We start from the raw sequence: 9,121 nt of genomic DNA on the forward strand, positions 1-9,121 counted from the left end.
AGCTATGTACACATTTTCCGGCCTCACAACAGTTTGCGCATTTTAGCGCGCGTCCTTGCAGCGGGCCCCTCACACGGGGTAACCGCGTGTGGCGGACCATCAGGTGGCAATTGTCCGTCTTGGGGTGAGCATTCATCCGACTCCGCGTGACCCTCGGTATCCGCAGGAGGGGTGATTGGGCGTGAGCCCGTCACTCCTGATGCACCTGAAGGTGGCACAGCCGGCAAGGCATTAGGTGAGAGCGACGGAGACGGACCCAGCGAGTCGGCCGACCCCCCACATGCTTGGCCACGCGCGTGTGAAGTGTGATTGTGTACCGCAGAGAAGGGTTTTAACCTAGAGGGGTGCACGAACCATCGCCGCTTCCCCCACTTGATGCGCACGCACTGCGGTCGTAACACCTCCACCACTTCCACAGGGCCCCGCCACGGCCGCACCAGTTTAGAGGAGGTTGCCAGTGGCACCTGGGGGCAGTGCAGCCATGCCTTGTCCCCCGGCTTCCACTGCAGCATGTGCGCTCGACTCAATCTGAGGCGCTCATTCGCCTTCTGACGGAGGTCAGAGTTTTGCATTGCAGCATCCCGTGCCTCGGTCAATTTGTCCAGATTAAATTTAACGTGGTCAGCCAGATTAGTTTTTCCCTGCGGCACGGGGATCTGCAACTGGGCACGAACAGGCGGGTCTGGTTCTCGGCCGTACATGAGGTAAAAGGGAGAAAACCCCGTAGCTGCATGGGGTGCCATCCGGTACGCCGCCAAGACCCCCTGAATTTGTAGGTCCCAATCCGTTTGCGAGTCCGAAACTTGTTGTGATAACATGGACGTGATGGTGCGATGCAACCGTTCGACCATCCCGTCAGTTTGTGGGTGATATGGGGAGGTCCGAATTTTCTTTGTGCCCAGGAGATCACAGACTTGTCTGAGTAGTTTACCGGAAAAATTTCTGCCCTGGTCGGTCAGCAGCCTCTCCGGAGCACCTTTGTCCAGGACATAACCCTGAACAAAGGCCTCCACGATGGCTGCTGCCGACTGGTTGGCCAGAGGCCAGGCCATAGGCCAGCGTGTAAAATACTCGACACCAGTCAACAAATATCTATTCCCCCTGGGGGTGGCGGGGAATGGTCCCAAAATGTCCAGAGCGACCAGCTCGTTTATCCTGGACACTTTGATCGATTGCAAGGGCGGGTTAGACTCCCGTGCCGGCGGTTTGCGTTGTGCACATCGAGGGCATGATCCCAACAAATCCCCAACATCCCTCGTCATGCCAGGCCAATAAAAATCAAGTTGCAGCAAGGCGAGAGTCTTTTGGGTCCCCAGGTGTAGGAGGCGCTCATGAGCGGCCCATACCACCCTGCCCCGCAACCCAGTAGGGACCACCAGCCGATGTCGACGCGACTTCCCGTCCCAATGCATCAGCAGGCCTTGGCACATTTCCCATGCGTCGGAACCACCTCTTTTTCCCCCCGCCGCACCGCCAACGCGACGTCGCCACCCGAGGAGGGACACATCCTCCATCTGGAGGCGCCCCCAGTCAATGACGGGCAACCCCAACAGGGAATCTTTGCCCTGTTGTTCGATCGAATTAGTAACTACTGTATCGTCGTCGTTGGCGGCCGCCAAGACAGGAACCGATGTGTCCCCTGGAGGTCTGCAACGTCCAGACCCCAGGAGGCATGCACACTCGGAGGTGGTTGGCAAGCGCGACAGAGCGTCCGCGTTGGTGTGGCGAACGCCCTTACGGTATGTGGTTTGGAAATCGTAATCCTGGAGGACCTCCAACCATCGGGACAATTGTCCCGATGGCTGTTGAACCCTCAGGGCGTACTGCAGTGCCGCATGATCTGTGCGGACGGTGAAATGCCGACCGTACAGATATGGGCGATACTGTTGGATGAAATGGACAATTGCCAACAGTTCCCTACGGGTGACACAATATCGTTGCTCCGCTGGAGACAACACCCGACTGCCGTACGCAACCACACGTTCCACGCCGTCAACCACCTGGGAGAGCACGCCCCCAATACCCGTGTTGCTCGCATCGGTGTCGAGCAAGAATGGTTTTGAAAAATCAGGGTAAATCAGGGGAGGAGCGTTTACCAAAGCGTCCCGAAGGGAGCAAAAAGCAGCTTCCTCCTCCTGACCCCAGCAGAACCGAACCCCTTTTGATGTTAAAGCGTGTAGGGGTTTTGCTATAGTCGCAAAATTAGCGACGAAGCGTCTATAATACGACGCAAACCCAATAAAACTCCTAACCTCTCCCACTGAGGTGGGAGTCGGCCAGGAGCTTACACACTGCGTTTTGGCGGGATCGGTAGAAATACCTGAGCGTCCCACGATGTGCCCCAAATAACGCACCGACTCGCGTAACAAATGGCATTTTTGGGGCTTAAATTTCAAATTAGCAGCCCGCATCTTTAGGAAAACCGCCCGCAACCTCTGGAGATGTTCATCAAAAGTTTTGCCAAAGACAATAACGTCATCCAAATAAATCAGGCACGACTCCCATTGCAATCCAGCCAAAACCAATTCCATCAACCGCTGGAAAGTTGCCGGCGCTGAGTGTAAGCCCATCGGCAACCGGTTGAATTGAAACAGGCCGTGCGGAGTACGGAAAGCAGTTTTAGGCTTTGAATCATCGTCCAGAGGAAGCTGCCAGAATCCCGAAAGTAAGTCCAATGTGGAGAAGAATCGCGCTCCCGCCAAGGCGTCAAGCGATTCGTCCATCCGTGGGAGCGGGTATGCGTCGGCAACCGTAATTTTGTTAAGGCGCCGAAAGTCAACGCAAAACCGCAACGAACCGTCCTGCTTCTTAACCAGGACGATCGGCGCTCCCCAAGGGCTGTTGGAGGGAGAAATGATGTCGGCGGCTAGCATGTCATCAACAGCCGATTTGACATGGTCCTTTTCGGCGGGACTCAACCGAAAAGGATTCTGGCGTATTGGCGCGCTGTCACCCGTATCAATATGGTGACGCAGCAGATTAGTGCAGCCCAAATCGTATTTATCCCGACTGAAAACGTCGGAAAATTCCCTTAGTAGTGTCTTAAGACGTTGACGCTCTAAATTTGACAGGTCCGTCGATCCCGCACAAAGCGCCTCGAGCCACCCTTCATCGCTGTCCGAATGTGGTCGCGGTGCAGGGACAGCGCCGACATGACTCGCGACGGGTTCCTCACAGGGCACCGGCGTTGCGTGAGCAAGCACGGTCCCCTGTGGGACCACCACCGTCTGCGAGCCCACATTGAGGACCGCGATGAAGGGTTCTCCTTCCCCTCTCACTATGGTCTGGGCCGGGAGTAAATCAGGTCCACTGACCCCGGCCCTAGACGGTCCCAACAGAACCCCTTGAGCCCCAATGCCCTTAGCGAAGGGCCGCCGAAGTTTCAAGGGAATCAACATTTGCGCCCCCGGAGGAACGCGCACCGTTCTATCTACGAACGCCGGCACCGTCGCGAACGCCGTCCGGCTCGTAGCGGGGGATGGCAGAAACGCCATGCGTCGGCCCGATGGGAGCTCAATGCATCCCTGGTCGATTAATATCCTAATCGGCATTTTGGCCAGGAAGTCCGTCCCCAGCAGGCACGGAACCGCCAGCGAGGAGGAAACAAAAATCGGCCCAGACAATTTAATATCCCCGACACAAATTTGGGCACGAATTTGTCCGATGATGCCAAGTGAACCCCCGTTAGCAGCAAAGAATGGCACGTTAACAGGCATCAAAGGACGGCTTTGGGCAGGGAGAATGTTATAAATCAACTCCGAAATAATGGTCGCCGATGCTCCTGTATCGACCAGGATGCGCACCTCGACCCCATCGATGTGGCCCACAACGGCCGACGACCCTGACGACGCGGCTACAACCCGATGGGCCAACACGGACCACTGGCTGGGTTCAATCTGAGTACCCAGAGCGGTGCGTGTTGGTGCCATGGTACGCGATATTGGCCCCCCCTTCGCTGCGGTGTTTGAGTGTGTGACGGGCGTGTGCGTGGGCCAAGCATGAGGGGTGCCGCGACTCGCCGGATTATGATGGTGGAGCTTGTGACGAGGGCCAGCGTCCCGTTGAGGTGTCGTCCTGCGCTGCCCAGGAGAGCGGCACCCCGAGGCGACGTGGCCCCGGATGCCGCAGTTGTAACAGCGTGGAAGCGCTGGTGACGACGATGGATGTTGTAGACGGCTTGAACCGGCCCGGTCCTCCCGTACTCCCGCTCCATGCTGCCGTTGATGGTCGATGGCGCAAACCTCTTCCGCCGGGAGGGTGGCTGCAGCGACGGCACGCCCGCTCGCCGCCTTGCTGGCCTTCCGTCGTTGAGAGGACAGGTTTGCGTGGAGAAGACGGGCCGCTTGGAGGGAGCACATCTCTGCATCGTCCTGTGCGACAATGACGATGTCTAAGTCGTCCGCCAGCAAAAGTATCTTCTCTGTCACCATGGCGTCGACACCCTCGTCATCCATTCGTGGAAAGGCCTCCTTCGCCAGTGCCAGGAGGCTTGTGCGGTACGCCAGGGGCGACTCCTTCGTCCCTCGCTGGCGATCGTAAAAGAGTTGGCGACAGTCCGATGGTGGACCATATACCGCCGACAGCACCTGCATCGCCTTCTGCAGCGTGGAGCGCCTCTCCTTCGAAGCCGATGTTAGAGTGGCGAGGGCGTCGCTGTCGAGAAGTGCTGGCAGCGCGCGGAGAGCCTCGGCGTCTGTCCACTGTGCCATCTCCTGGTGAGCGAGGAAGCGCCGCTGGAAGCCGCCCCAGTCGCCATCCTCGCCCACAAATTCCTTGAGTGGAGGTAGCCGCTGATGTAAGGCAGCGGCTGCAGAGGAAGAACGCACTCCCTCGTCCGCCTCACTCAAGTCAGCGTCGGCACGAACCAGCGATGGCATCGCCGGTCGCACCCGTGGTGACGTTCCGCCCGTTGGTGGTGACGCGGCAGGTACTGTACTCCCGCCGTTGGACGCGATGCTTAGAGCGGCCACGCCCTCAACAGCAGCTGCGGCGATGGCGGGAGTTTCAAAATGTTGCTCCGTGGAAATGGCGGGAAGGCGCTGTGATCGTCGGCTGCCGTTGCCCCGTGGCGGTCCCGCAGCCCCCAGCTGCGTGATGGTGTCGAGCATGGCGGCTGCGGCGTACAGCAGCTCGGTCAGCTTCGCGTGCGCCTCCCTCAGCCCCTCCATCGACGGCTCCCCTTCCTCCAGCTGCTGTGGCGTGGATGCGCCCAGCCCCGGCTGGTCGATGGCATCTTCAGCCGTCTCGGACCTTCCGACTGCAGTGGTGTCTTCTGCCTCTGGTACCCCGACTCGAGTCGTCCGGCGTGTATCCATGTTCGTACTTTGTTTCACTTCTGACGCCAGATGTAGTAACGCTTATGACTCGTTCACACCGGAGTTGGAGGCACACTTGTTTATTTAACACCACACGTTGTGACATACACACTGAGGGGGTATCGGCCCCCTCACCCGTCTATCTGAGGACACACCTCTAGGCTAACCCTAGCCTGCCTCTGAGTCCTCCTCTAATGGGCTAGGGGAGGCTATCTTGGCCCGACACTGGTCAGTCGGGCCCGGTACCCAGAGTCCAGACCAGCACTGGCTCTGGCTCTGGTACCACGCCACTGGCTCGAGCCTGCGCGGTCCTGATAAGGACGGCGTGCCAGGGGGAGACCAGGGCTCTATCTAGGACGTCTTCCGTCTCCTCTTCTTAGCTAACACAACACTCCCGAGCCCCTCGATACATTCCCCTTTTATACCCAACCCCTCCCTGAGGGGTGGGGCCCCGGGGGATCATAATGACCGAATCGACCCCCCAGGGTGTCTGGCGCGGACGTCGCAGAGGGCACCTGCTCGTGCACACATGTAGCCCCGCCTACTGTGTTTGTTTACCATAGGCTGCCATGCATAACGGGCTCTCTCTCTAACACCCCTACATCTGTATCAACACCGTGGGCGCTGGTCTGCGCTGAGCCAGCACTGAGATCATGCAAGGACAGATGGATGTCTTTGCTGCAGTGACTTTATGAATGCACACAAGCATTTGATGATGGAGAAGAGCGTAGACGTCTCCGCAACCTGCATCAACTTCACTGCAAGGGAAATTGGAGCCATGCCTCCTCTTATGCGCACTGATGGGGCGCTATTGGCGAATCCTATTACCCACGTTTATCCACGCAGTAAAATGTCGATGAGTGTGGATCAGAGGATGAATCTGGTGCAATTTGTGGATGATTCCTCTTATCTGCATTTTCACAAGGATACGAGGATAAGAGTTTGCAGCAAGTCACGTGTGATGATAGATCGAGTCCTCAACACGAGGGGAAGCTTTCGTGACTGCAAGGATTCATATTCTTAGTTTTTTTCGGTAAAGTCACGTAGGTAAAACATTACAATTAATGAAAGTAAAATAAAATAATATATTTTATTTTACTTTCATTAATTTTAATATATTTTATTTTTTATTTTACTTTCATTAATTTTAATGTTTTACCTACGTGACTTTACCGAAAAAACCTAAGAATACGAGGGGAGGAATGGGCGAGTGAAATACACAGGCACCGGAATCATCGTCGTAGCGCCAGAAGTGTGACCACAGTTGAGCGAGTGACTGGAGTAACGGTGGTAGTAATGGTAGCAGTAGTGATGGTAGCAGTAGTAGTAGTGATGGTAGTAGAGGTGGTAGTTATGGTAGCAGTAGTAGTAGTGGTAGCAGTAGCAGTTGGTGGTAGTTATGGTAGTAGGTGGTAGTAATGGTAGCAGTAGTGATGGTAGTAGCAGTTGGTGGTAGTAATGGTAGTAGTAGGTAGTAGTAATGGTAGCAGTAGTAGTAGTGATGGCAGTAGCAGTTGGTGGTAGTTGTCTCTGCTGCTCAGTCGGACACTCACGAGAGCTTCTTGAAGCGCTCGGCACCCGTGGCCACGTACTCGCCGCCGCTGCTCAGCTCGCCGAGCGCCGAGAGTCGGTGTCCTCCGCGTGGCGTGAACACGGAGCGCACCGCGCCGAAGTTGGCCCCGAGACCTCGAGTGAGAACCCCCAGGAGGTTCTCGTAGGAGCCGACCTGCTTGGCGTTCACCACGAAGCGCCGGCCGGAGAAGTATGCGTCGCCGTTCTTGTACACGGTGATGTGCTTCACAGCCGTCGTCGACTGTTGTTGTTGTTGTTCGGAGGAGGAAGCGGCTGATGAGATCTCGCTCATGGTTGCGCTGAGAAGATCGAAAGTGGACAGCGAGGCGTGGGCACAGAGACGCGTTCAGAGGATTGCCTCTCGGCGGTGGACTACGGATTCACTGGCCCCGCGTTTCAGGGTCGTTAACGCGTGCCAACGTACATTTATAGATATATACAAAAGCAAATGATAGATTATTCTTAAATTACTTGTTTGGGATTATGAACAGCAAGTATCGACCCCCTCCTCCTGCAAAAAAAACCTGGCAGGACCCTCCTGACAAAGAGTCAGAAGACTCATTGAGACTTTCCTGAGTAAACAAACATTAATATAAAAAAATCATACACGCACCATCCCATACCTGCTAAGATAATGTATATTAATCGATGACTAAGCACTTCGTTAACATCTTTACGAATGAACCACCGTTACCTCTGTAAGAAGGCGCATAGGCCGATGCAGTCTATTTTATTTATTTAAAACAAATCTCATATCTTGTTGTTTGTGAGAGAGTTGCGTAACGCTGTGTGGCAGCTACCTGGTCTTTCGCTCCGCACGAAGCTTCAGGTCTTCTCGGCCACAGTCATTCCCTCCCTTCTATACGCTTACGAAACGTGGACCCCCCCTAATGGAACATCTTCGCCGGTTAGAAACATTTACGCTGGCCTGCCTACGATTCATCCTGGGTTTAACCAGGCTGGAAATGTGTGTGGAGCTCACAAATCCTTGAAAGATCTGGACAAAGTCCCATTGGTGAGCTCCTCCGGCAGGCAAGGCTGCGTTGGCTGGGTCATGTAGCCCACATGCCCAGCCACCGCATGCCCTAAGCAGCATTTTGTTCGGCCGGATCGAGGGGGCTAAACGGGCGCGGCACGGGCTAGAGAAGAGATGGAGTGATGTGGTACTGGAGGACGTGGAGCTGAGTGGACTTGCCGATGACTGGTACCAGCGGTGTCAAGATCGGCCTCTGTGGAGGAGGCTCGTGAAGGACGCTACTGGGCAGTTGGAGGCAGTCGCCCTCCAACAACAACGGAAGGCGGAGGAGCGACGCTCACAACAACGAGCGGAGCGCCGGGTGGCTAAAGCACAGCAAGTTGGCACAGTAGGGGGCACAGGTGGTGCATCGGCCACTCATCTCGGTCACCTCAGTCAGTCGACCCGTGGCACCTGCTGGGTCTGCCCCGTGACCTCCTGCCAGCGGGCGTTTGACACTTCACGTGGCCTCAACGTGCACCAGCCTGACACACGCGTCGTGGTGACGTCACCGCCACTTAGTGGCGAATGGCGGTTGTTGTTGTTGTTGCACCGTGGTCAGCACACTACACTATGAACACAGAGACCCGAGTTCGCTTCCTACCCACGACTAACATCAGTGGCAAGCGATGTATGAATCAGTTCTGCCCCAACTCCCGGTCTCCACCCCCCCCCCGCCCGCCTTCACCAACCCGCACTGACCGGCGCGATGAAGTATGGTCAAACAACCCCAACGACCGACGTGATATTGGGAAGCTTTAATCATTTACTATATTGATGAATGGCTGTAAACGACTATCAGCGAACACGAACTCAGCGCTCCTTCAACGAAGGGATCGTCAGTGTGCCGGACACCACGGGGGTGAAGGTTCGAAACCCGCTCGAGTCGCCGCTAATCTCCACGCGGCTTCATCATTACGTTACACGAGTAGCCAGCAGCGTGTTTTTGCCCGCTCTCTATGTGCGTTAACGTGACTATCACTATCATAGTGACAGTCATTGTGAAAGTCAACCGCAGGCAAATTACTTCATTTACGAGGTTCGCTGATGATGCGTAGCGTCTATTTGTACAGTTTCTTTTACGAAGAGACTTTACGCAATGTAGACCTTTATGCTGACTCTGCCCTGTGAGTGAAAGCAATCAACCTCGGGGGTCTTAATTGTTGGTTTTCGATTAGATTTCTCCAGTGATAAGTATAAATTCAACTCGCTACGCAAA

The sequence above is a fragment of the Lampetra fluviatilis genome, chromosome 5 (assembly GCF_964198595.1).
Source record: "Lampetra fluviatilis chromosome 5, kcLamFluv1.1, whole genome shotgun sequence".
NCBI classification, from domain to species: domain Eukaryota; kingdom Metazoa; phylum Chordata; class Hyperoartia; order Petromyzontiformes; family Petromyzontidae; genus Lampetra; species Lampetra fluviatilis.